The sequence below is a fragment of the Ambystoma mexicanum genome, chromosome 4p, assembly GCF_040938575.1.
Source record: "Ambystoma mexicanum isolate Mex_15411 chromosome 4p, UKY_AmexF1_1, whole genome shotgun sequence".
Classification (NCBI taxonomy): Eukaryota; Metazoa; Chordata; class Amphibia; order Caudata; family Ambystomatidae; genus Ambystoma; species Ambystoma mexicanum.
Window position 1 is genome coordinate 1,041,397,460 of NC_090927.1, and position 23,224 is coordinate 1,041,420,683.

Below are 23,224 nucleotides of genomic sequence, written 5' to 3' on the forward strand. Positions count from 1 at the left end.
AACAGCACCACCTCGGTTTTTCATCACGCTTAAAGCACTGCCCTTCACTAATCTGCATGAATAAGCTGAACTCCTTGTAGGAGGCCGGTGCCTCGCCCCCACTGGTGGGGACACAGCCTAGAACTCCTCCTCTAGCCCATTGGTTATAAGAATCCACCCTTACTAGGAGAGGGTCCTATATGTAACTTTGCCTCCTGGGTGGTTCTTGCTGCCCACCTTTTCCCCATCCAGATGGCACCAAACCCTCTACAGTCTCAATATTTATCCATGTTTAGTTGTTGGTGCCCTTCCCACAACTTTGTTTGTCCTCTCTGGCAGACCTGTGTCATATCAGTGGCTGTCAGTTTCCTAACATGCACTGAATAGTCTTTCAGGTACCCTGAATTCACTGCAGCGCAGGAATTATATATGTGGACTGCGTTATAACACTCCTTAGGTCCCCAGTCACCGCTCTTTGTATCTCCTCTACACTAATGTCACCTTAAAATGCATTCCCTGCAAGCCACTTTTACTGTAAGGGCTGTCTGCTCGGTTTCAGACCCCACCGAATCCTCTGTGCGGTACATCCTAGCTCTTGCAACGTAAATAAAACAGGCAGCCATCTTTCCTATCCGTCTAAGCGTCATTATCACCATGCACACACCTCGGCAGGGGCCGATCAATACATTGTAAATGGCATTCTTATTAGGCTCATAATAATTAGGTTTCTGCGTGATCTGTGATTGCAGTTGCCACACACGTCCACATTGCCTCGTGGGCCTGAATGATCAACGAATGCTGTTGCACGCCAGGGCTGCGATTCCCGGCACCTTGCATGCAAAAACAGCATTTTCGATGTGTTTAGTTTTCTTCATGAAATAGTGATGTTCTTACTCACCGTGTTCCATTAACACCTTAGAATTAAATATTGTGAGTGCGTCATACCAGACTGACATCGCTCACACGCCCATGGCATCCGCATGCAATCGCATGCATTATTGATAAGCTTTCATTTGCATTGCCTGATGCTTTTTACTGCGGCACGGAAACCCCTCTTTCTTTTCGTTTGTATACTTTTATTCACTGATAAAAAAAATAAAATAAAAAAAAAAACGAACCCCATATGATACATTTCCATTTATTGGGAATCATTGCCATGCGTAACCATGTTTTAATGCAGGTAAAAAAAAAGGAAAGCCAGGACGTGTTGTTGACCCATCTACATCCAACTCTCTCTCCCTAAATACCTCCCTGCTAGAGCCCTTTGGTCATCTAGCTCTAACTCTCTGAAGATCAGACACTTTTACAAGAAGAGATTATGGAGTCGATCTCACTCCTTCAAAGGGGCCTCCCTCTGCCTCTCTCAGGCTTGAGCCTGATCTCCTTAAGTTCTGAAATCTTCTCAAGACTTTCCTTTCCTCTTCTCCCTTCCCTCTCCCCCTCCACTGCTAATGTCCCTGTCTGTCTCTTGGCTGGCTGTCTGGTTCCTTCAGAGTCTTACAGGGCATCAGGCCACCCCAAGGCCAGTTTACCCCTGCATTTTTCTCCCGTGATCCCCCCTCAACATGCACTTGACTTTTTGGGCCCCTCCCCTGCACAATCCTAGCTGGGTGTGCACCCTTGTAGCCCTTAAAACCCTTTACTTTGCATGTAGATTGTGGACCTTCCTTCCCCTGCACTCTCTGCTTTCCCCTGGCCTCCCCTGACACTCGCTTTTGCTCTCGGGCTTTCCGCCCTACCCAGCTCTCCCCTCTACCCTCTCCCCTGCACTTTTCTTTACTGCACTTGCACGATCTGAATGTCACAAGGGCCAGTAGGATCGTTTTTGTTTTGTCCCCCCTGTTCCCCTACCCTCTTGTCTTGTTAAGCCTCAAAACACGTAGGGCCTCATTACACGGATGGTGGTAAGGGATTACCGCCCTACTACAAGGTCCCTTAACGGCTGGTTTTACGGGACCCGCAAAGGGACCTTGGAGGCAATTACGGTACCGCAATTTGCGGTACCGTAATTGCCGCCTTCCCCATTCCCATTGAGCCCTATGGGGGATCAAATGGGAATGGGAAGGGGCAATGGTGAATGGGGAATTACGGCCCCGCCAACCTTGGAATGGGGCGGTTATTCCACCATTCACCATGGCGGGATCGGTAAATTACTGGCGGCAACCACGGCGCTAATAGCGCCATGGTTACCGCCTTCCATGTAATGAGGCCCATATTGTTTTGTCACATTATAAATACCCAATGAATAAATAAAATAAATAAAATGTGTTCTGCGCATTTTAATCATTTTGATTGGTTCAGAGGTCAATAATGATTCCATCTGCTAATATAGATTTATGGTCATTCAGCATGGAGTGTACCCAGTTGGATGGGCCTGAAACTGAGTTCAAGGCCAAAGCGTGGCATGGGCATTTAATGAGGTTGGAGGGTCCATGATTCATGAGACAACCCCGCCTATGGTCTTTCAAGCTGTTAGTACCCCTCAGTCAGGTTTTAATATGGCAGTTCTGCAGGAGCCCAATGGTACCAATCAGGTGAACATTGAGGTATTTTACTGGGGTGACATTCCAAATGGCGATGCAAGTAGGAGGAAGTGTGCCAGCAATGCAGAGGAAAAGGGCAGCTGACTGGAGAGAATGGGGCTGGCAGATGACTGTGGGCAAAGTGGAATCTGAGAGGCAGCACAGGAGAAGGAAGATGGCGTCTGGAGTTGGAGCAGTAGCATTGTGAGCAAAGTCCCTGGGTCCCCAGGCATGTTTGTGATGTCGCAGACTCTTCAAACTGTATCAGTCACTACAGATTATAATTTGACAAATGAGGACATGATGTATCACCATCCAGGGTACTCATGTGGTTACTGTAATTGCATAATTCTTCACAGACACCAAGCACATCTTTGCAAGTGGTGAAGAAAAAGTGCATAGGATAGAAGATATATGCAACACATGAGCTTGGTTGAACAGCTAAGCTGACGTCAAATTTCATGGTCAAGGAAATGAAAACGATCTAACAGAACAGGAATGCATTTGCTGTTTTACATATTTGTTTCCCCTTACTAATTATTAACTTCTCGTTTGTTACTAATATTCTGACCTTGTGAATTACTCCATCCATTTGTATAGAGCAACTCAATTTTTATTTGCATTAAAGCACTCGGACGTGGCCCCACCTGCCCTGTTTGACACTACATAAACAAATGAAATAAAAGTGTTTGAGATTAGCATCCTTAAATTAAAATGAAAAAGGGCATTGTGTGTTTTTCTTTTGAATTAATGCTTGTTCTCTAACAATGTATTTCTGTTCTGCGTTCATTCACCTTAAAGATGAGATTGTGAATTTCTTTTCGAGAAAAATGTTCAGCATTCTCCTCATATCTTATCATTCGTCTGATATCTTCTCATTCTTCTTATATCTTATCATTCTCCTCATATCTTATCCTCCTCATACCTTATTCTTCTGATATCTTATCATTCTCCTCATTTCTTCTGATTCTTCTCATACTTTATCATTCTTCTGATATCTTCTCATTCTTCTCATTTCTTATTCTCCTCATATCGTATCATCCTCCTCATATCATATCATTCTCCTCATTTCTTATCATTCTTCTCATATCTTATCATTCTTCTGATATGTTATCATTCTCCTCATATCTTATCATTCTCCTCATCTCTTGTCATTCTTCTGAAATCTTCTCATTCTTCTGATATCATATCATTCTCCTCATATCTTATTATTCTCCTCATCTCTTGTCTTTCATCTGATATCTTCTCATTCTTCTGATATCGTATCATTCTCCTCATTTGTTATCATTCTTCTCATATCTTATAATTCTCCTCATATCTTATCTAGTGACAGAGATTTCCATTAGAAAATGCTGCCATAGGCTTACTAAAAGCACGCAGCCCTCAGACTATTTTGTAGGATGACCACACCATATTTCAGCCAAAAGGGCTGGTGTACACCTTTTGACAGTACTAGTTGAAATATAAATGTGTCACTTCGCATACCCTGACCACTCTATGTGCATCTCAAAATGAGCCATTACTCTGAATATGGGCGCGGGCTCCCTTTGTGTGGAATGAGAAACCCCTAACTACATGCTATGCCTGAAGATGGCTGGACCACTGTGCTAGAAACAGTGGGGGTCTGGACCAGCCGTTAAGGTAGGGACCCGCAAAGGGACCTTGAAGGTAATTACGGTACCGCAATTTGCGGTACTGTAATTACCGCCTTCCGCTTTCCCATTGAGCCCTATGGGGCAAAAATGGGAATGGGGAAGGGCCAATGGTAAATGGGGAATTACTGCCCCGCCAACCTTGGAATGGGGTGGTAATTCCCCATTTCACCATGGTGGAATCGTTAAGTTACCGGCGTTAACCATGGTGCTAATAGGTTGTAATGAGGGCCAGTGTGTAGCTTGACAAATAGTGATATGCTTATTTTTCGAAAAAAGCACGAAACAACACAGCATCTTTATTAGGAGGCCTCCTGTGGTCGAAAAAGCTAGCAGACCAAAATATGAGTAAGCCCAACAAAGCGATCAACTCTGAAAAATCCTGCTTATTTATTTATGTATTTAAACAATCAGCCAATAGCAATACAATCATATCTATCTTTCATACAGAACATCGATGACACCCAGGCAGGAACGGAAACGATCATATCAAATAATAAACAAGCCTGACCATCCTTGCATCTCACACCCATATAAGAACTCCATGTGTCCCCCTCACAAGCAGAACAGGCATACAATGGGCAGCAGTGTTTTAAGCTTCCCTCAGGCTCAAAGGGTTATAGGTAACGGAGCAGCACTGTAAGCCTCCTAACAAGAAACAAGGGCAGCGCAGGCCACGGCAGTACAGGATTTCGTCTCTCATAGATGTATAACCTGTGCCGCAGCTTTGCAGGCTTCCCTCATTATGGACAGCAGCAGAATTTGCAGCACTACTATCCAAGAAAGACACACCATGAGCGACAGCACTGCAATACCCCCCTCACAAACAGAATAGAGAACAAATGGGCAGCAGTGCTGCAGGTTTTCCTATCACATAGAACAGGTACAGGCAGTGATGGCGGGAGATTTCTTTTAAAGTGGGTATGCATGTTTTTTTTCTCACGGATTAACATAAATAAGTGAAGCTAATAAGACTGATTTTAGGGGCGTTAGAGAGGGTTCCCTTCCAAGAAATGTATTGGAATGATGGAGCGAAATGGTGCATGAATTACAGACAAATTGGGTGAAAAGATCATATAATTTACAATAAGTGCTGAAGTGTGACACATACAATACTCACATAGATGAGTGGTTCCTGGCAATAATCAGGACCATTGCTTGGAGGCTATTCTCAAGGGAAACCATGAGCCCCCTTTAAATGTTGTGCCATCATTGTTACTATAAAACACATTTGTTTATGATGAGAGTGCTTTAAGAGGTGTGTCACTACAATAAATACCACCCCTGCGTGCCTGGAATACTACGAGACCTGTTACAAGATTTGGGAGCCCTGTCCCAATTATCATCCTAGTAGCCCCACATAAAAGTGCATGCTGTTTCTGCTCAAAGAAAAACTTGACTCAATGGCCCTCATTACGACCCTGGCGTTGGACCATGGTGCTAATAGCACCATGGTCCATGCCGGTAACTTACCGACTCCGCCATGGCGGAATGGGAAATTACCGCCCCATTCCGAGGTTGGCGGGGCGGTAATTCCCCATGCCGACATGGCCCTTTCCCATTCCCATTTTGCCCCATAGGGCTCAATGGAAATGGGGAAGGCGCTAAGTACGGTGCCGCAAATTGCGGCACCGTACTTAGCACCAAGGTCCCTTTGCGGGTTGGTTTTTAACGCCTGCAAAAAGCAGGCGTTAAAGTCTCCAACCCGCAAAGGGACCTCGTAATCAGGCGCTAAGGGATTACCGGTACGGGTACCCTTACCGGTACCGGTAATCCCTTAGCGCCAGGGTCGTAATGAGGCCCAATATGTGCCATCATGTCCACTCTAAAGTACATTGGGCCTCATTACGAGTTTGGAGGTAGCCATAGTGCTATTAGCGCCATGGCTGCCTCCTAAATCGTGTCCGGGGTCTGTGAAATCGGAATTACCGGGTCATTCCAACCTTGGAGGACCCGGTAATTCCTCATTCACAAAACCATTCCCCATTCCCATTCGAGCCCCCATAGGGCTCAATGGGAATGGGGATGGAGCCAATAACGGGCCCGCAAATAACAGGCTTGTTATTAACTCCCTGGTCCCTTAACGGGTCTGCTAAGGGCGCTGGTAAAACCAATAACGGGCCCATTATTAGCTCCTTGGTCCCCTCGCGGGACTCGGAAAGGACGTCTGGTTTTACGAGACATCTGTTCCTGGTCCCGCGAGGGAACCTCGTAATAGGGCGAAATGGGTTTACCGGCACCATTACAGGTGCCAGTAAACCCATTCCGCCAGGGTCATAATGATGCCCATTGTCTTGCCCCAGCTTTGCCCCATGACACTTTCTCTGCTCGGTATCTAACTTCTTCCACATTTGTTCTCCCCAAAATGTCTGTATTGCCCCATGTAACAGCCATTGCCATTTATTCCCACTGGACGCACAAAGGCGTGTTGCTGGCCTAGCGCATAGTAAATAATCTATTGTTCTCCAGCTCCTAACTACACAATTTAGTGCATATATAACAACACCTATCTTGGTAATAAAACACACACTGAAACCCAGAGGTGGCGGCAGCAGCAAGTGCTGTGTAAAATGGTGTTTAGTTAGATACTGGAAAGTCATTTCTTCCCCAGTCATTGTCAGCCCCCTTCCATTCAGCTGCTAATGTGGTACACATTTGGGAGTTTCAGCCTACAGATGGTTTGCATGTGTTGGGATGATAACGCTGCTGTTAGAATTCCAGCGATTGTGTGTTAATGCGAGTTGTATTGAGGAAGGGGGTGGGGGAAGGGAGGAGGGGTCGGCTTTAGGGCTCCAAAAGCTGTTCAAGGGTCAGAGATGAGATGTGGTGTGGTTCCAGTCAATGAAGCTCCATTATACCCTCCTTGAAAAATCCCACCAGGCATTTCCAAAATGTCTTCTCCTGACCCCAGTCGCTGACAACTGTTTGTTTCAGCCTTTGTTGTGCTGTTTTAACAACCAAGCTGCCAATGTAATTAAGCTCATGAAACATTTTACAATTGCAAGTGACTGTCATGCTTTGGGTCACAACCAAATGGAACCGGCATAAACAACTATTTGAAATAGTCATCGAGAGCACGGCAAGGATTTCTGTATCTGCTTACTTCAAAGCAGAAGACAATCCATGGATTATCAAGGAACAATGAGTGCATCTGGTGGCTAAGGGGAGGCCCCCATTCCACATGTAATTAATTGGAATAGAAACCGCTGATGAACTGAGATGGGTATTTTTCTGCAGCTAGAAGGCCTGTATGTCTTTAACAAAAAAGCTGCCAAGGAAGGATGTGTAGGCGCAAAGAACAACAGACTGCATGTGTGTTTTGGAATCAGCAGAAGAAAGCCACTACTGTAGTGGATGCCCTCGCAGACCTGGCCGTATGGGACACTGCACCACACCATGACCTAAAAGTTAGAGCACTGCACCATGCCCTACAAGGTAGAGCTATAGTGTCAAGATTAACAGGGTAATTCATAGAAATTCGCACAAAAGTGGCGCACGCGGCTGGCGCACAGCGTGCCCGTGCGAATGTCTGCGCCAGCCGCGTGCGCTAAAATCGATTTCCGCGCACAGCGTATTCATGGATTTTCGCATCCAAAACCAGCTGTGGCGCAGCGTGGCGCAGTGACCCTGCAGCAGCGCCAGTTACGCCCCCAAGAACGCCCTCGCGCAAGGAAAAGCCTTCAAAATCCCCACATAATCACAAAGGGCTACGCCAACCCTGGACCAGTTCACAGGGCTGGCAAACAGCAAACGCCAAGCGGGGAACGTGTATTTCAGTGGTTCGCGGGAAGTTCCACACGCGATTGTCCTGCGTACGTGTGCATCAGGGGTGCCTGGGAAGTAACACACGCAAAAGCAGCAGGGTACGTGTATTCCAGGGGTGCGCGGGAAGTATCACACGCAAAAGCAGCAGGGTACGTGTATCTCAGGGGTGCGCGGGAAGTATCACACGCGATTCCATCAGGGTACGTGTATTCCAGGGGTGCGCGGGAAGAATCACACGCAAAAACAGCAGGGGACGTGTATTCCAGGGGTGCACGGGAAGTATGACACGCAAAAGCAGCAGGGTACGTGTATCTCAGGGGTGCGCGGGAAGTATCACATGCAATTCCATCAGGGTACGTGTATTCAGGGGTGCGCGGGAAGCATCACACACAAAAACAGCTGGGTACGTGTATTACAGAGGTGCGCGGGAAGTATCACACACAAAAACAGTAGGGTACGTGTATTTCAGGGGTGCGCGGGAAGTATCACACGCAATCCCATCAGGGTACGTGTATTCCAGGGGTGCGCGGGACGTATCACATGCAAAAACAGCAGGGTACGTGTATTCCCTGGGTGCACGGGAAGTATCACACGCGATTCCATCAGGGTACGTGTATTACAGGGGTGTGCGGGGAGCACCACACATGAATTGCACGTCTGGGTCCTCCCAGGTGTACCCTCTACACCCTCCACGGCCCCTGCAGGTGGCTCACACCACAGGGGCCTACCCTGCACATGTCCTGCAGGCACCCCATCCACCATGGCCATGCCCCCCAGCCAACCCACATGTCACCTTGCACTACTGCCCACCAACGCATGTCCCCCTGCACCCCCAGCCACCAGAGGCAGCCTCCACCAGGCCCCCACCCATGTCTCCCATCACTCCCACCCCCCAGCAGTGCAGGGGCAGCCTCCACCAGGCCCCCACTCATGTCTCCCATCACCCCCAGCCACCAGCCACCAGGGGCAGCCTCCACCAGGCCCCCACTCATGTCTCCCATCACCCCCAGCCACCAGCCACCAGGGGCAGCCTCCACCAGGCCCCAACTCATGTCTCCCATCACACCCACCCCCCAGCAGTGCAGGGCAGCCTCCACCAGGCCCCCACTCATGTCTCCCATCAACCCACCCCCCAGCAACCAGGGGCAGCCTCCACCAGGCCCCCACTCATGTCCCCTATTACCCCCACCCCCCAGCAGTGCAGGGGCAGCCTCCACCAGGCCCCCACTCATGTCTCCCATCACCCCCACCCTCCAGCCACCAGGGGTAGCCTCCACCAGGCCCCCACTCATGTCCCCTATTACCCCCACCCCCCAGCAGTGCAGGGGCAGCCTCCACCAGGCCCCCACACATGTCCCCTATTACCCCCACCCCCCAGCAGTGCAGGGGCAGCCTCCACCAGGCCCCCACTCATGTACAACTCATGTCTCCCTGCACCCCCACCCCCCAGCCACCAGGGGCAGCCTCCACCAGGCCCCCACCCATGTCTCCCATCACCCCCACCCCCCAGCAGTGCAGGGGCAGCCTCCACCAGGCCCCCATGCATGTCCCCTATTACCCCCACCGCCCAGCAGTGCAGGGGCAGCCTCCACCAGGCCCCCACTCATGTCCAACTCATGTCTCCCTGCACCCCCACCCCCCAGCCACCAGGGGCAGCCTCCACCAGGCCCCCACCCATGTCTCCCATCACCCCCACCCCCCAGCAGTGCAGGGGCAGCCTCCACCAGGCCCCCATTCATGTCTCCCATCACCCCCACCCCCTGCCACAAGGGGCAGCCTCCCCCAGGCCCCCCTCATGTCTCCCATCACCCCCACCCCCCAGCAGTGCAGGGGCAGCCTCCACCAGGCCCCCACTCATGTCTCCCATCACCCCCAACCCCCAGCCACCAGGGGCACCCTCCACCAGGCCCCCACTCATGTCCCCTATTACCCCTACCCCCCAGCAGTGCAGGGGCAGCCTCCACCTGGCCCCCACTCATGTCTCCCATCACCCCCACCCCCCAGCCACCAGGGGCAGCCTCCACCAGTCCCCCACTCATGTCCCCTATTACCCTCACCCCCCAGAAGTGCAGGGGCAGCCTCCACCTGGCCCCCACTCATGTCCCCTATTACCCCCACCCCCCAGCAGTGCAGGGGCAGCCACCACCAGGCACCCACTCATGTCCAACTCATGTCTCCCTGCACCCCCACCCCCCAGCCACCAGGGGCAGCCTCCACCAGGCCCCCACTCATGTCTCCCATCACCCCCATCCCCCAGCAGTGCAGGGGCAGCCTCTACCAGGTCTCCACCCATGTCTCCCATCACCCCACCCCCCAGCAGTGCAGGGGCAGTCTCCACCAGGCCCCCAGTCATGTCTCCCATCACCCCCACCCCCAGCAGTGCAGGGGCAGCCTCCACCAGGCCCCCACTCATGTCCAACTCATGTCTCCCTGCACCCCCACCCCCCAGCCACCAGGGGCAGCCTCCACCAGGCCCCCACCCATGTCTCCCATCACCCCCACCCCCAGCAGTGCAGGGGCAGCCTCCACCAGGCCCCCACTCATGTCCAACTCATGTCTCCCTGCACCCCCACCCCCCAGCCACCAGGGGCACCCTCCACCAGGCCCCCACTCATGTCCCCTATTACCCCCACCCCCAGCAGTGCAGGGGCAGCCTCCACCAGGCCCCCACTTATGTCTCCCATCACCCCCACCCCCCAGCCACGAGGGACAGCCTCCACCAGGTCCCCACTCATGTCCCCTATTACCCCCACCCCCCAGCAGTGCAGGGGCATCCTCCACCAGGCCCCCACTCATGTCCAACTCATGTCTCCCAGCACCCCCATCCCCCAGCCACCAGGGGCAGCCTCCACCAGGCCCACACTCATGTCTCCCATCACCCCCACCCCCCTGCCACCAGGGGCAGCCTCCACCAGGCCCCCACTCATGTCTCCCATCACCCCCACCCCACAGCAGTGCAGGGGCAGCCTCCACCAGGCCCCCACTCATGTCTCCCATCACCCCCACCCCCCAGTAGTGCAGGGGCAGTCTCCACCAGGCCCCCACTCATGTCTCCCATCACCCCCACCCTCCAGCCACCAGGGGCAGCCTCCACCAGGCCCCCACTCATGTCCCCTATTACCCCCACCCCCCAGCAGTGCAGGGGCAGCCTCCCCCAGACCCCCACTCATGTCCCCTATTACCCCCACCCCCCAGCAGTGCAGGGGCAGCCTCCACCAGGCCCCCACTCATGTGCAACTCATGTCTCCCTGCACCCCCACCCCCCAGCCACCAGGGGCAGCCTCCACCAGGCCCCCACCCATGTCTCCCATCACCCCCACCCCCCAGCAGTGCAGGGGCAGCCTCCACCAGGCCCCCATTCATGTCTCCCATCACCCCCACCCCCCTGCCACCAGGGGCAGCCTCCACCAGGCCCCCACTCATGTCTCCCATCACCCCCACCCACCAGCAGTGCAGGGGCAGCCTCCCCCAGGCCCCCACTCATGTCTCCCATCACCCCCACCCCCCAGCAGTGCAGGGGCAGCCTCCACCAGGCCCCCACTCATGTCTCCCATCACCCCCACCCCCCAGCCACCAGGGGCAGCCTCCACCAGGCCCCCACTCATGTCCCCTATTACCCCTACCTCCCAGCAGTGCAGGGGCAGCCTCCACCTGGCCCCCACTCATGTCTCCCATCACCCCCACCCCCCAGCCACCAGGGGCAGCCTCCACCAGGCGCCCACTCATGTCCCCTATTACCCCCACCCCCCAGCATTGCAGGGGCAGCCTCCACCTGGCCCCCACTCATGTCTCCCATCACCCCCACCCCCCAGCCACCAGGGGCAGCCTCCACCAGGCCCCCACTCATGTCCCCTATTACCCCCACCCCCCTGCAGTGCAGGGGCAGCCTCCACCAGGCCCCCACTCATGTCCAACTCATGTCTCCCTGCACCCCCACCCCCCAGCCACCAGGGGCAGCCTCCACCAGGCCCCCACTCATGTCTCCCATCACCCCCATCCCCCAGCAGTGCAGGGGCAGCCTCTACCAGGCCTCCACCCATGTCTCCCATCACCCCACCCCCCAGCAGTGCAGGGGCAGCCTCCACCAGGCCCCCACTCATGTCTCCCATCACCCCCACCCCCAGCAGTGCAGGGGCAGCCTCCAACAGGCCCCCACTCATGTCCCACTCATGTCTCCCTGCACCCCCATTCCCCAGCCACCAGGGGCAGCCTCCACCAGGCCCACACTCATGTCTCCCATCACCCCCACCCCCCTGCCACCAGGGGCAGCCGCCACCAGGTCCCCACTCATGTCTCCCATCACCCCCACCCCACAGCAGTGCAGGGGCAGCCTCCACCAGGCCCCCACTCATGTCTCCCATCACCCCCACCCCCCAGTAGTGCAGGGGCAGTCTCCACCAGGCCCCCACTCATGTCTCCCATCACCCCCACCCTCCAGCCACCAGGGGCAGCCTCCACCAGGCCCCCACTCATGTCCCCTATTACCCCCACTCCCCAGCAGTGCAGGGGCAGCCTCCACTAGGCCCCCACTCATGTCTCCCATCACCTCCACCCCCCAGCCACCAGGGGCATCCTCCACCAGGCCCCCACTCATGTCTCCCATCACCCCCACCCACCAGCAGTGCAGGGGCAGCCTCCACCAGGCCCCCACTCACGTCTCCCAGGCAACATGTCACCACAATGTAGATCCCTGGCCCTTATGGTCAGCCTCCAAATGGCAAACACCCACCCGAGTATTGCATCCACCCACTTAGACATTGCAAAAACATGACAGAAGCCCAATTGCAAGTTTTGAAATGAACACATGTCCCTCACATACATCCAATGGGTGTCAGTGAATGGCAAGACCCATATCATGATATGCATGAAACCAATGAGATGATATTACACATTGAACTTTGAAGAAAAAATATGTATTAAAAGCAACATAAATTGATTCAAAAATAAACAAACAATAATAGAAATTTAACAAAAAAAAAAACAGCAGGCCCGTGAAAAAATGCTTAACCACAAATCATAATGCAAAGGAAAGGTGTCCAAAGTCACAAATTAAAATCGAAAACCATTGCTCCATGGCGAAATCATAATAAAAATTGAAAATCCAAAAGTCAACTATGTACAGATAACTATCCAGGGTCCATGATCCCAACCGAAGAAATGAAACCTATCTAATAACACTACTTAAAAAAAACTATATACAAAAATGTGGCCCATTGTCCAAAAGGTCCAAAAATAAAGCCAAACCAAAGGAAACCTAACACTAACTATATAACTATTTACAAGGGCAGCGGGCTAGTCCGACGGCTCACTTCGGGATGTTCCGGGCCAGGGCATCATCAAACTCCTGCTCAATGTCCCGGAGGCGCTCCTCCTCCATGGCCCCGAGGGTCCGCAGGGCCGTCCACATGTTCCCCCAAACTCCCTGCGGATTGCCTTGAAGCACTCGGCACGTCTCAGGGCCCTCTGCATGGAGTTCTCCCTCCTGACCATCGTGAGCCGTGCCTCTTCCGCCCGCTGCCGCTCCGCATCTATGGCGTGGCCCAACCGCTGCCACACGAAAGACACTTCCCGTCCTGGGTCCTCCTGCCTTCCGGCGATGCCTGCCCCTCCGATGTGGAAGGCCCCGAGCCATCATGGCTCCCACCACGTTGCTGCTGCTGCTGCTGCTGCGCCTCTGCCCGTGCACTGCCTCCTGCTGCCTGCACATCCTCCGCTGGCTGGGGTGCAGTTGTTGATGTGGCCACCCCTGCTGAACGTCCGACTCCCGACTGTGGCAGGGATGCCTCCTCCACCAGCCTGGCCGCACCGTCAGAGGCAGCTCCACAGGGCACCCAGGTGACTGATGGGTGGGAAGATGGCACGGAGGAAGACTGGCGCATAGGGGGTTCAGTTGAGGAGGGGGTCGTAGCAAGCCCCATCAAACGGAGGAATCCGGCCTGGGTGACCTGTCCCAGTAGGCCGACGCAGTCAACTTGCCATTCGAGATGACGTGCAGTCTCTTCATGAAAAGACTGCAGGTCACCTCGCATGGCCTGTTGATGCAACGCCACACCAGTCAGGACAGGCTCAACCCGGACCCGGATAGCCACGTCCGCAGGCAGAGGAAGGCCAGTTGTCGTGAGCTCATCCCCTGCCTGAAAATGGGTCTGGATGTAGGCATCCCTGCTGGTGCAAAATGATGCAGTGACAGGATCGGGGACAGGATTGCACACAGGCACCTCCGCGGCGACCTGTGCTGCCTCCTGTCCCTGGTCCTGCACTGCACCACTAGCACCAGTGGAATCCCCACCTCCAGACCCCGTCTCTGTTGCTTGCACGGCCTCCTCCTCCGCCAAACCCCCCACAAACCTGGATGACTCCGTGCCATCTTCCCCCGTTGGGCCCTGTGGGGTCCCAGCTGCCCCTTCTGCTGCCGAGGAGTCCAACTCCGACCTCCGCCTCTTGGACCTCCCCCCGGCAGCTGCGGCCTGGGACGCGGCACCGAACTCCTCACTCCCCGACGAGATCACAACCTGGGAGGGGAGCCGGGCCTTGCGTCTACGGCTGGCGGTGCGATCCCCGCCGCTGTGCTCCACAGCACCTTCTCCGCCCTCTTCATCAGTTGACGCTGCAGACAGGGAGAAATAAAACACAGGCATCAGGGCACTGTACAATGGTCACATACACACATGACAGTTGCACATGAGTGGCATTGGCAAACCTCAGACATGGCATCACAATCGGCAACACACATGTCATTTCAACTTGCACACATGAGCCATACCACAGCCACATTGCAACTGCCAGCACCATCCATACACATACAACAGCATGAGCAGGCAAAGGCGAGCCAGACATCACATGCAACAGAGGGAGTGCACTACATATGCACGCACACTACCACACTTGCATGCATGTGTACACCTCAGCCAACTGTCGCAGTGTTCCGATGGGCATCAATGTTACATCTGCCAATCAGGCTTCCACATCCCGCTGTCACATACATCCATGTTGCATTACTGTTGCACCCTTGTCAAATACGCACACATGCACATGTACACAGTGCTGATACATGCAGCTGAAAACAACATACATGCGTGACATCACGAACATGCCCACTTACATACACATTCATCCAAACATGTGTGCCCACACAACTGCATTTGGCATGCAAACCTACACACACAAGCACCATCCATGTCTCACACATGACAGCCCTCGCATGTGTTAGCCTCACAGCCCTGTACACCCCCACCCATACTCGGCCCCATACAAACAGATGTGCAACCGGCACACTACTGGCACATCACCACACGCACAGCTTACAATCATGATGCATGTACATTTACCGCTCGACTCCAGACGGGTCTGCCTCTCAAGGACCTGGACGTGGAGCGCTGGGGATATGCGTTCCAGGACCCTCAACTGATCTTCCGACAAGTGGCCCCGGTGCCCCTTAGAATCTGCTGCCTTCAAGAGGCGCGGGGCCTTGTTCAGGGTCCTGGACCTGAAGTCCTCCCAGCGCTTCTTGACATGTTGGAAGTCGCGGACTGCCACCGCCTCCGCGTTGATGGCAGTCACGATGTCCGTCCAGATCCGAGTCCGTCCTTCCTTGTCGGCGCGCACACTTCCGTAGAGGGCATCATACTGCCCCAGGACTTGCTCCACCAGGACACCAACTTCCCTGGCACTGAAGCTGGTGCCCCTCTGCCTCTCTGGCCGGGGGTTGTCAGTGGTGCCAGATGTTGCAGTGCCCGACATGACAACCCCAGAGGCAGGAGTGGGTGGGCAACTGGGTCCTGGGGCTGGGCTGTGGAGCGATGGAATCCCAGTCGGGAGTCTTCGGTTCCAGCAGGGGTGGTCACAGCAACAGCACCCCTGGCTGATGTGCAGGCAGCAAATGGCAGGGCACGTGGGCAGCAGGCAGTCAGGGGGCAGCAGACGGCAGGTGGGAGCGTGCTCGGGGCTCTGGGGGGCAGTAATTCGGCCTTCTGGGCAGGAGCGTGGTCTTCCGTGTGCTTATGCATGGCCAGCTTGATACAGAGTGATTTGGCACGTGAAAATCCTGCACGTCTGCGTGTGAATCGAGGAAAGGCCCTTAGCGCGTATGCACATCAGCACGCATATGCGATTTCATTGGACCAAAGGCCCTTAGCGCGTAAGCGCGTCTGTGATGTGATGCGCGCGGGTGTTTCTCTCATTACACGTGATGACAGAGCACACGTGGATTTCCACCAATCGCGTGTGGAACTTCCTGCGCACCCCAGAAATACACGTACCCAGGCCAATCGCGTGTACGCTCACTTCCCTCCGATTACACGCGATGACACTCGTACGTGCAGTTTTACCACGTGCGCTCGCATATGCGATTTCATTGGCCCAAAGGCCACCATGCACAGCTGTAACATCACACGCATGGCCGTAGAGAATGGCGCGTGTAAAAAAGAAGAGATACACGTCCGAGTGTCAAAGCGCGTAATTGGTGGAAATGTCCTCATCGCGTATGCGCGTCTGTGACGTGGGTATAAAAGGTACGTGTAGAACGCCATTTCCTTGTACGTGTTTTTCGTGGAGAGCGAGTGGGTGAATTCTGTACTTCTTGTCGGTTCACACGCGATTTACTTCACAGCGTTTCCAGTTCGTACTCCCTGTTACATCTGACAGCTTTTTCTCGTTTCCTCTTTTTCCTGGGCCTGTTTCCTCAAACAGTGTTCCCTTCTACTGTTGTCCTGTCTCCTCAGACAGCGTACAATTCTTCTTTTGGCGGGGGTGTTGCCAATGCGCACACGCGCATATTTTTCACGCTTTTGTTCCTGGCAGACGGTGAGTCGCGCACGTATTTAACATCTGTGCTTGCCCCGTGTGTCGCGTACCCCTTCAGAGGTCATTCTAGGCTGCGTGTGACACGCATACGTTCATTCTTGTGTTTCTGGGTGCCACAGCGTAGTGCAGGTTTATTTTTCCACGCACGTGGTCTAGGAGGGGTTGCGTGCACCTTACTTCGCTTTATTGGGGTGCCTGTGCGTTGCGTGACCCGTTATCTTTCCCCAGGGGTGACATACAGCCTTGCTAGAGCACTAGGGTACGATTACCATCTGGTACCCAACCCCGTTGACCCCCAATTGCCCAGGACAATAGTTCACATCGACTCCCATACACACAATAACATCAGTGCCATGGCTGGGAGGCGACCAAGCCGTAAGGGTGGCAAAGGTGGCCGAGCCCCAAGTGGTGGCCGTGGTGGATCCAGTAGGGGACGTGGCCATGACTTGCAGGGTACCGCTAGCCCCCCATGTGTGGAGGAGCAGTCAGGGACACCCATGCCCCCCCTGGTTGAGGTTACCGTGGCTGACACGATCCATGTTCAGCCCTTGTTGGACCAGCCCACTGTGGAACCAGACCTGGCACAGGGTGACTCCATGGCTGACTTCCAGGTCAGCAGGTCTAGGCCACGTGCGCCGGTGAACGTTGGTGTCATCAGGCCACGTGGATCAGGGGCAGCTAGGTCATCTGCTGCCCCACGTAGGCAGGCTCGGGAGGCTGCAGGGGCCACTGCGGCTCCATCCACCCCACCTCTCACACACCCATCCAGGACAGTGTCGGTCCAAGTCCATCATGCTGACATTCCCCCTGACACCATCACACTTGAGCTAATGCCTGCACCAACTCCCATGCTGAGTGTGGAATCCCACGCTCCTGCCCCTATTGTCCAGAGCGGCGTAGGACATTCAGGATCCGCACCACCTTCCAAGCGGAAGAGGAAGAGTGCTTCTCCAGTAGAGGCTGATGCCCCAGACACGGCTACACAGTACAGCCCGTCAAGGAAGCCCAGCTTCAATGCGGCCAAGCTGAATGCACTTGTAGAGTATGTGTCTGCACATGACCGCGAAATGGTGATTGTTGCAGGATCCAAGACCACACCTGCACAACGTCAGGCACACTGGCAGACCATTGCGGACATCATAAGTGCCCTTGGAATCGTGAGGCGCACAGCTAATGAATGCTACAAGCGCTGGAATGACCTGAAGCGCAGGAAAAAGAATAAGCTGGCCTCAAGTCATGCCGCAACTCTAGTGACTGGAGGTGGGTCTCTAGTAGACGACATAGAACTCACTACACATGAGCAGGTTGCTGGGACCTACGTCACGGAGGAACAGATCCAAGGCGTGGGAGAACTGGCAGATTACGAGGCATTGTCCGGTGAGTGCACATGCATGTGTGTGTCATCCATGTGCATGGTGTGTGTGGGAGGGCTTCTGTTTGGGTGCCAGGGGAGGGTGTGTGTACCTGAGTGGTTTGGGTCACCCATGTGCCTCTTCCTATACATTCTTGGCACCAGCATTTGGGTATAGCAGCATCCCTTCGGCCAACATTAGACATCCAGCCCAACACCACGCCAGTTGCCCTTGGAGTGTCATCTTGCCACAACACTGTTGCTTATTTACCTCTGTTTATTCAGCAGATTGTTTGCATACCACCACTTTTACTCGGGATTTCTCAGTCCTATTGTCACATGTCTGACATGGCTATGGTACAGTGGACTGGCTCAGTTTCCTGGACATGATTAGTTTAGACATGTCCCTGTGCTATAGGACCATTTTAAACTGACAGCTGCAGGTTAAACATTTGAACCATTACAATGAAAATAATCAATTATATGAGCAAACTGGACAGAATGAACAATTGGTGACCTCCTCTCCCTCTTCACTTCATGGCTAGGGTACATGCCATCTGTGTGATGGCATGTGTATTTGACCTGCCAATCACTGGCCAATGTGTGATGCCACTGCTAGGCAGCATGCAGCAAATGTGTTCATCTTCCATCTTGGTGTCATCAATGTGTGCCATCTGCCTCCCCATCACGCGCAGTGACGGTGCATGCATGGGAGTGTTTTAGTCATGTGGGACATGTGTCAATCAAGTACTGTTTCTGTAGCCTCTCAGCCCTAATTGTGTGCCATAGTGCTAATGCCTGTTTCCATTTGTTTTCTTTTATGTCTTTGCAGGGGAAGACGCACTTGATACTGCTGGGGTTGTGGAGATGGTGCAGACCCAGGAGGGGTCTGAGGGCCGACTGACCACCAGTGAGGGATGTGGTGTGTTGGTGGGTGAGAACCCACAACTGCTGCAGGTCGTGCTCTCAAGTGGTGTCTCTGGCTGCACCTCCCCCGAGCTGTATTCAGGTGTCGATTCGGATGATGAGACCTACGTGCCGTCGCAGGTGAGTGTTCCTGGGAGGGATTCTGTTCTGTCCGACCGACCTGCACCAGGGTTAGAACCCTCAATGGGGATGTCAGTGTTGGCAGGTATGCCTTTGGTGGTTACGGATGCAGGGTCACAATCCACGACATCTGATCCTGTTCCTGGACCAGCAGATCAGAGGGGGAATGCAGTCCTGCAGCCTCAGGCAGTGCCGGCACAGCAAGGCGCAGTTCGCCTTGCCCCAGACAGGTGTGGTGCCCGCCGACGTGGTGGCCGTATGCCACCTGGCAATACCACATGGGAGCAATCCATTTATGGTATGGCAACCCAACAGGCAGCATCATCAGAGATGATGGCTCAGGCCATGGATAGGGTGGCCACTTCCATTGTCCTCCCCGAAAGGCTGATGGAGCGACTACAGCAGGCAACCGACTCCATCTGCCAGTCACACAGGGAGGACATGTTGGCGTCTGACAGGGACAGGCGGGCGGCACTGGCGACTCTGCAGAGAGCCATCTCCATAGAGTCCCAGGGACACAGGGAAGCCCTGAGGCTGGAACTCCTTCATCTCAGGACGACTCTTGTTGAGCTTGAGGCTTCAACAAACCGAAGGACAGAACAGCAGCTGGAGCGTCTCACCCGTACGCTCTCAGCTGAGATGCAGGCAACTAGGGCGGAGGTCCGGCATCCCGTGAGTTGTTGCATGGGGACCTCCACACACTTATTCAGAACGAGACCTACCACACCTGCATGCTTGCAGCCATGGAGGAACAGACTAGGGCTTTGCGTGGGTTGCCTCCCATTGTGCCACCACCTCCTGATGCAGCTGCAGAGGGTGAGGATAGCGACAGCAGTGATACTCCCACAATAGGGTAGCCGTGTAGGCCATGAGCCCATGGAGGTGTTTTTTTTTTCCGCAAGATCCACACAGGTGGGTTTTGGTGTGCACCCTGTCCAGCAGTGCAGGGGCAGCCTCTACCAGGCCTCCACCCATGTCTCCCATCACCCCACCCCCCAGCAGTGCAGGGGCAGCCTCCACCAGGCCCCCACTCATGTCTCCCATCACCCCCACCCCCAGCAGTGCAGGGGCAGCCTCCAACAGGCCCCCACTCATGTCCAACTCATGTCTCCCTGCACCCCCATTCCCCAGCCACCAGGGGCAGCCTCCACCAGGCCCACACTCATGTCTCCCATCACCCCCACCCCCCTGCCACCAGGGGCAGCCTCCACCAGGTCCCCACTCATGTCTCCCATCACCCCCACCCCACAGCAGTGCAGGGGCAGCCTCCACCAGGCCCCCACTCATGTCTCCCATCACCCCCACCCCCCAGTAGTGCAGGGGCAGTCTCCACCAGGCCCCCACTCATGTCTCCCATCACCCCCACCCTCCAGCCACCAGGGGCAGCCTCCACCAGGCCCCCACTCATGTCCCCTATTACCCCCACTCCCCAGCAGTGCAGGGGCAGCCTCCACTAGGCCCCCACTCATGTCTCCCATCACCTCCACCCCCCAGCCACCAGGGGCATCCTCCACCAGGCCCCCACTCATGTCTCCCATCACCCCCACCCACCAGCAGTGCAGGGGCAGCCTCCACCAGGCCCCCACTCACGTCTCCCAGGCAACATGTCACCACAATGTAGATCCCTGGCCCTTATGGTCAGCCTCCAAATGGCAAACACCCACCCGAGTATTGCATCCACCCACTTAGACATTGCAAAAACATGACAGAAGCCCAATTGCAAGTTTTGAAATGAACACATGTCCCTCACATACATCCAATGGGTGTCAGTGAATGGCAAGACCCATATCATGATATGCATGAAACCAATGAGATGATATTACACATTGAACTTTGAAGAAAAAATATGTATTAAAAGCAACATAAATTGATTCAAAAATAAACAAACAATAATAGAAATTTAACAAAAAAAAAAAAAGCAGGCCCGTGAAAAAATGCTTAACCACAAATCATAATGCAAAGGAAAGGTGTCCAAAGTCACAAATTAAAATCGAAAACCATTGCTCCATGGCGAAATCATAATAAAAATTGAAAATCCAAAAGTCAACTATGTACAGATAACTATCCAGGGTCCATGATCCCAACCGAAGAAATGAAACCTATCTAATAACACTACTTAAAAAAAAACTATATACAAAAATGTGGCCCATTGTCCAAAAGGTCCAAAAATAAAGCCAAACCAAAGGAAACCTAACACTAACTATATAACTATTTACAAGGGCAGCGGGCTAGTCCGACAGCTCACTTCGGGATGTTCCGGGCCAGGGCATCATCGAACTCCTGCTCAATGTCCCGGAGGCGCTCCTCCTCCATGGCCCCGAGGGTCCGCAGGGCCGTCCACATGTTCCCCCAAACTCCCTGCGGATTGCCTTGAAGCACTCGGCACGTCTCAGGGCCCTCTGCATGGAGTTCTCCCTCCTGACCATCGTGAGCCGTGCCTCTTCCGCCCGCTGCCGCTCCGCATCTATGGCGTGGCCCAACCGCTGCCACACGAAAGACACTTCCCGTCCTGGGTCCTCCTGCCTTCCGGCGATGCCTGCCCCTCCGATGTGGAAGGCCCCGAGCCATCATGGCTCCCACCACGTTGCTGCTGCTGCTGCTGCTGCGCCTCTGCCCGTGCACTGCCTCCTGCTGCCTGCACATCCTCCGCTGGCTGGGGTGCAGTTGTTGATGTGGCCACCCCTGCTGAACGTCCGACTCCCGACTGTGGCAGGGATGCCTCCTCCACCAGCCTGGCCGCACCGTCAGAGGCAGCTCCACAGGGCACCCAGGTGACTGATGGGTGGGAAGATGGCACGGAGGAAGACTGGCGCATAGGGGGTTCAGTTGAGGAGGGGGTCGTAGCAAGCCCCATCAAACGGAGGAATCCGGCCTGGGTGACCTGTCCCATTAGGCCGACGCAGTCAACTTGCCATTCGAGATGACGTGCAGTCTCTTCATGAAAAGACTGCAGGTCACCTCGCATGGCCTGTTGATGCAACGCCACACCAGTCAGGACAGGCTCAACCCGGACCCGGATAGCCACGTCCGCAGGCAGAGGAAGGCCAGTTGTCGTGAGCTCATCCCCTGCCTGAAAATGGGTCTGGATGTAGGCATCCCTGCTGGTGCAAAATGATGCAGTGACAGGATCGGGGACAGGATTGCACACAGGCACCTCTGCGGCGACCTGTGCTGCCTCCTGTCCCTGGTCCTGCACTGCACCACTAGCACCAGTGGAATCTCCACCTCCAGACCCCGTCTCTGTTGCTTGCACGGCCTCCTCCTCCGCCAAACCCCCCACAAACCTGGATGACTCCGTGCCATCTTCCCCCGTTGGGCCCTGTGGGGTCCCAGCTGCCCCTTCTGCTGCCGAGGAGTCCAACTCCGACCTCCGCCTCTTGGACCTCCCCCCGGCAGCTGCGGCCTGGGACGCGGCACCGAACTCCTCACTCCCCGACGAGATCACAACCTGGGAGGGGAGCCGGGCCTTGCGTCTACGGCTGGCGGTGCGATCCCCGCCGCTGTGCTCCACAGCACCTTCTCCGCCCTCTTCATCAGTTGACGCTGCAGACAGGGAGAAATAAAACACAGGCATCAGGGCACTGTACAATGGTCACATACACACATGACAGTTGCACATGAGTGGCATTGGCAAACCTCAGACATGGCATCACAATCGGCAACACACATGTCATTTCAACTTGCACACATGAGCCATACCACAGCCACATTGCAACTGCCAGCACCATCCATACACATACAACAGCATGAGCAGGCAAAGGCGAGCCAGACATCACATGCAACAGAGGGAGTGCACTACATATGCACGCACACTACCACACTTGCATGCATGTGTACACCTCAGCCAACTGTCGCAGTGTTCCGATGGGCATCAATGTTACATCTGCCAATCAGGCTTCCACATCCCGCTGTCACATACATCCATGTTGCATTACTGTTGCACCCTTGTCAAATACGCACACATGCACATGTACACAGTGCTGATACATGCAGCTGAAAACAACATACATGCGTGACATCACGAACATGCCCACTTACATACACATTCATCCAAACATGTGTGCCCACACAACTGCATTTGGCATGCAAACCTACACACACAAGCA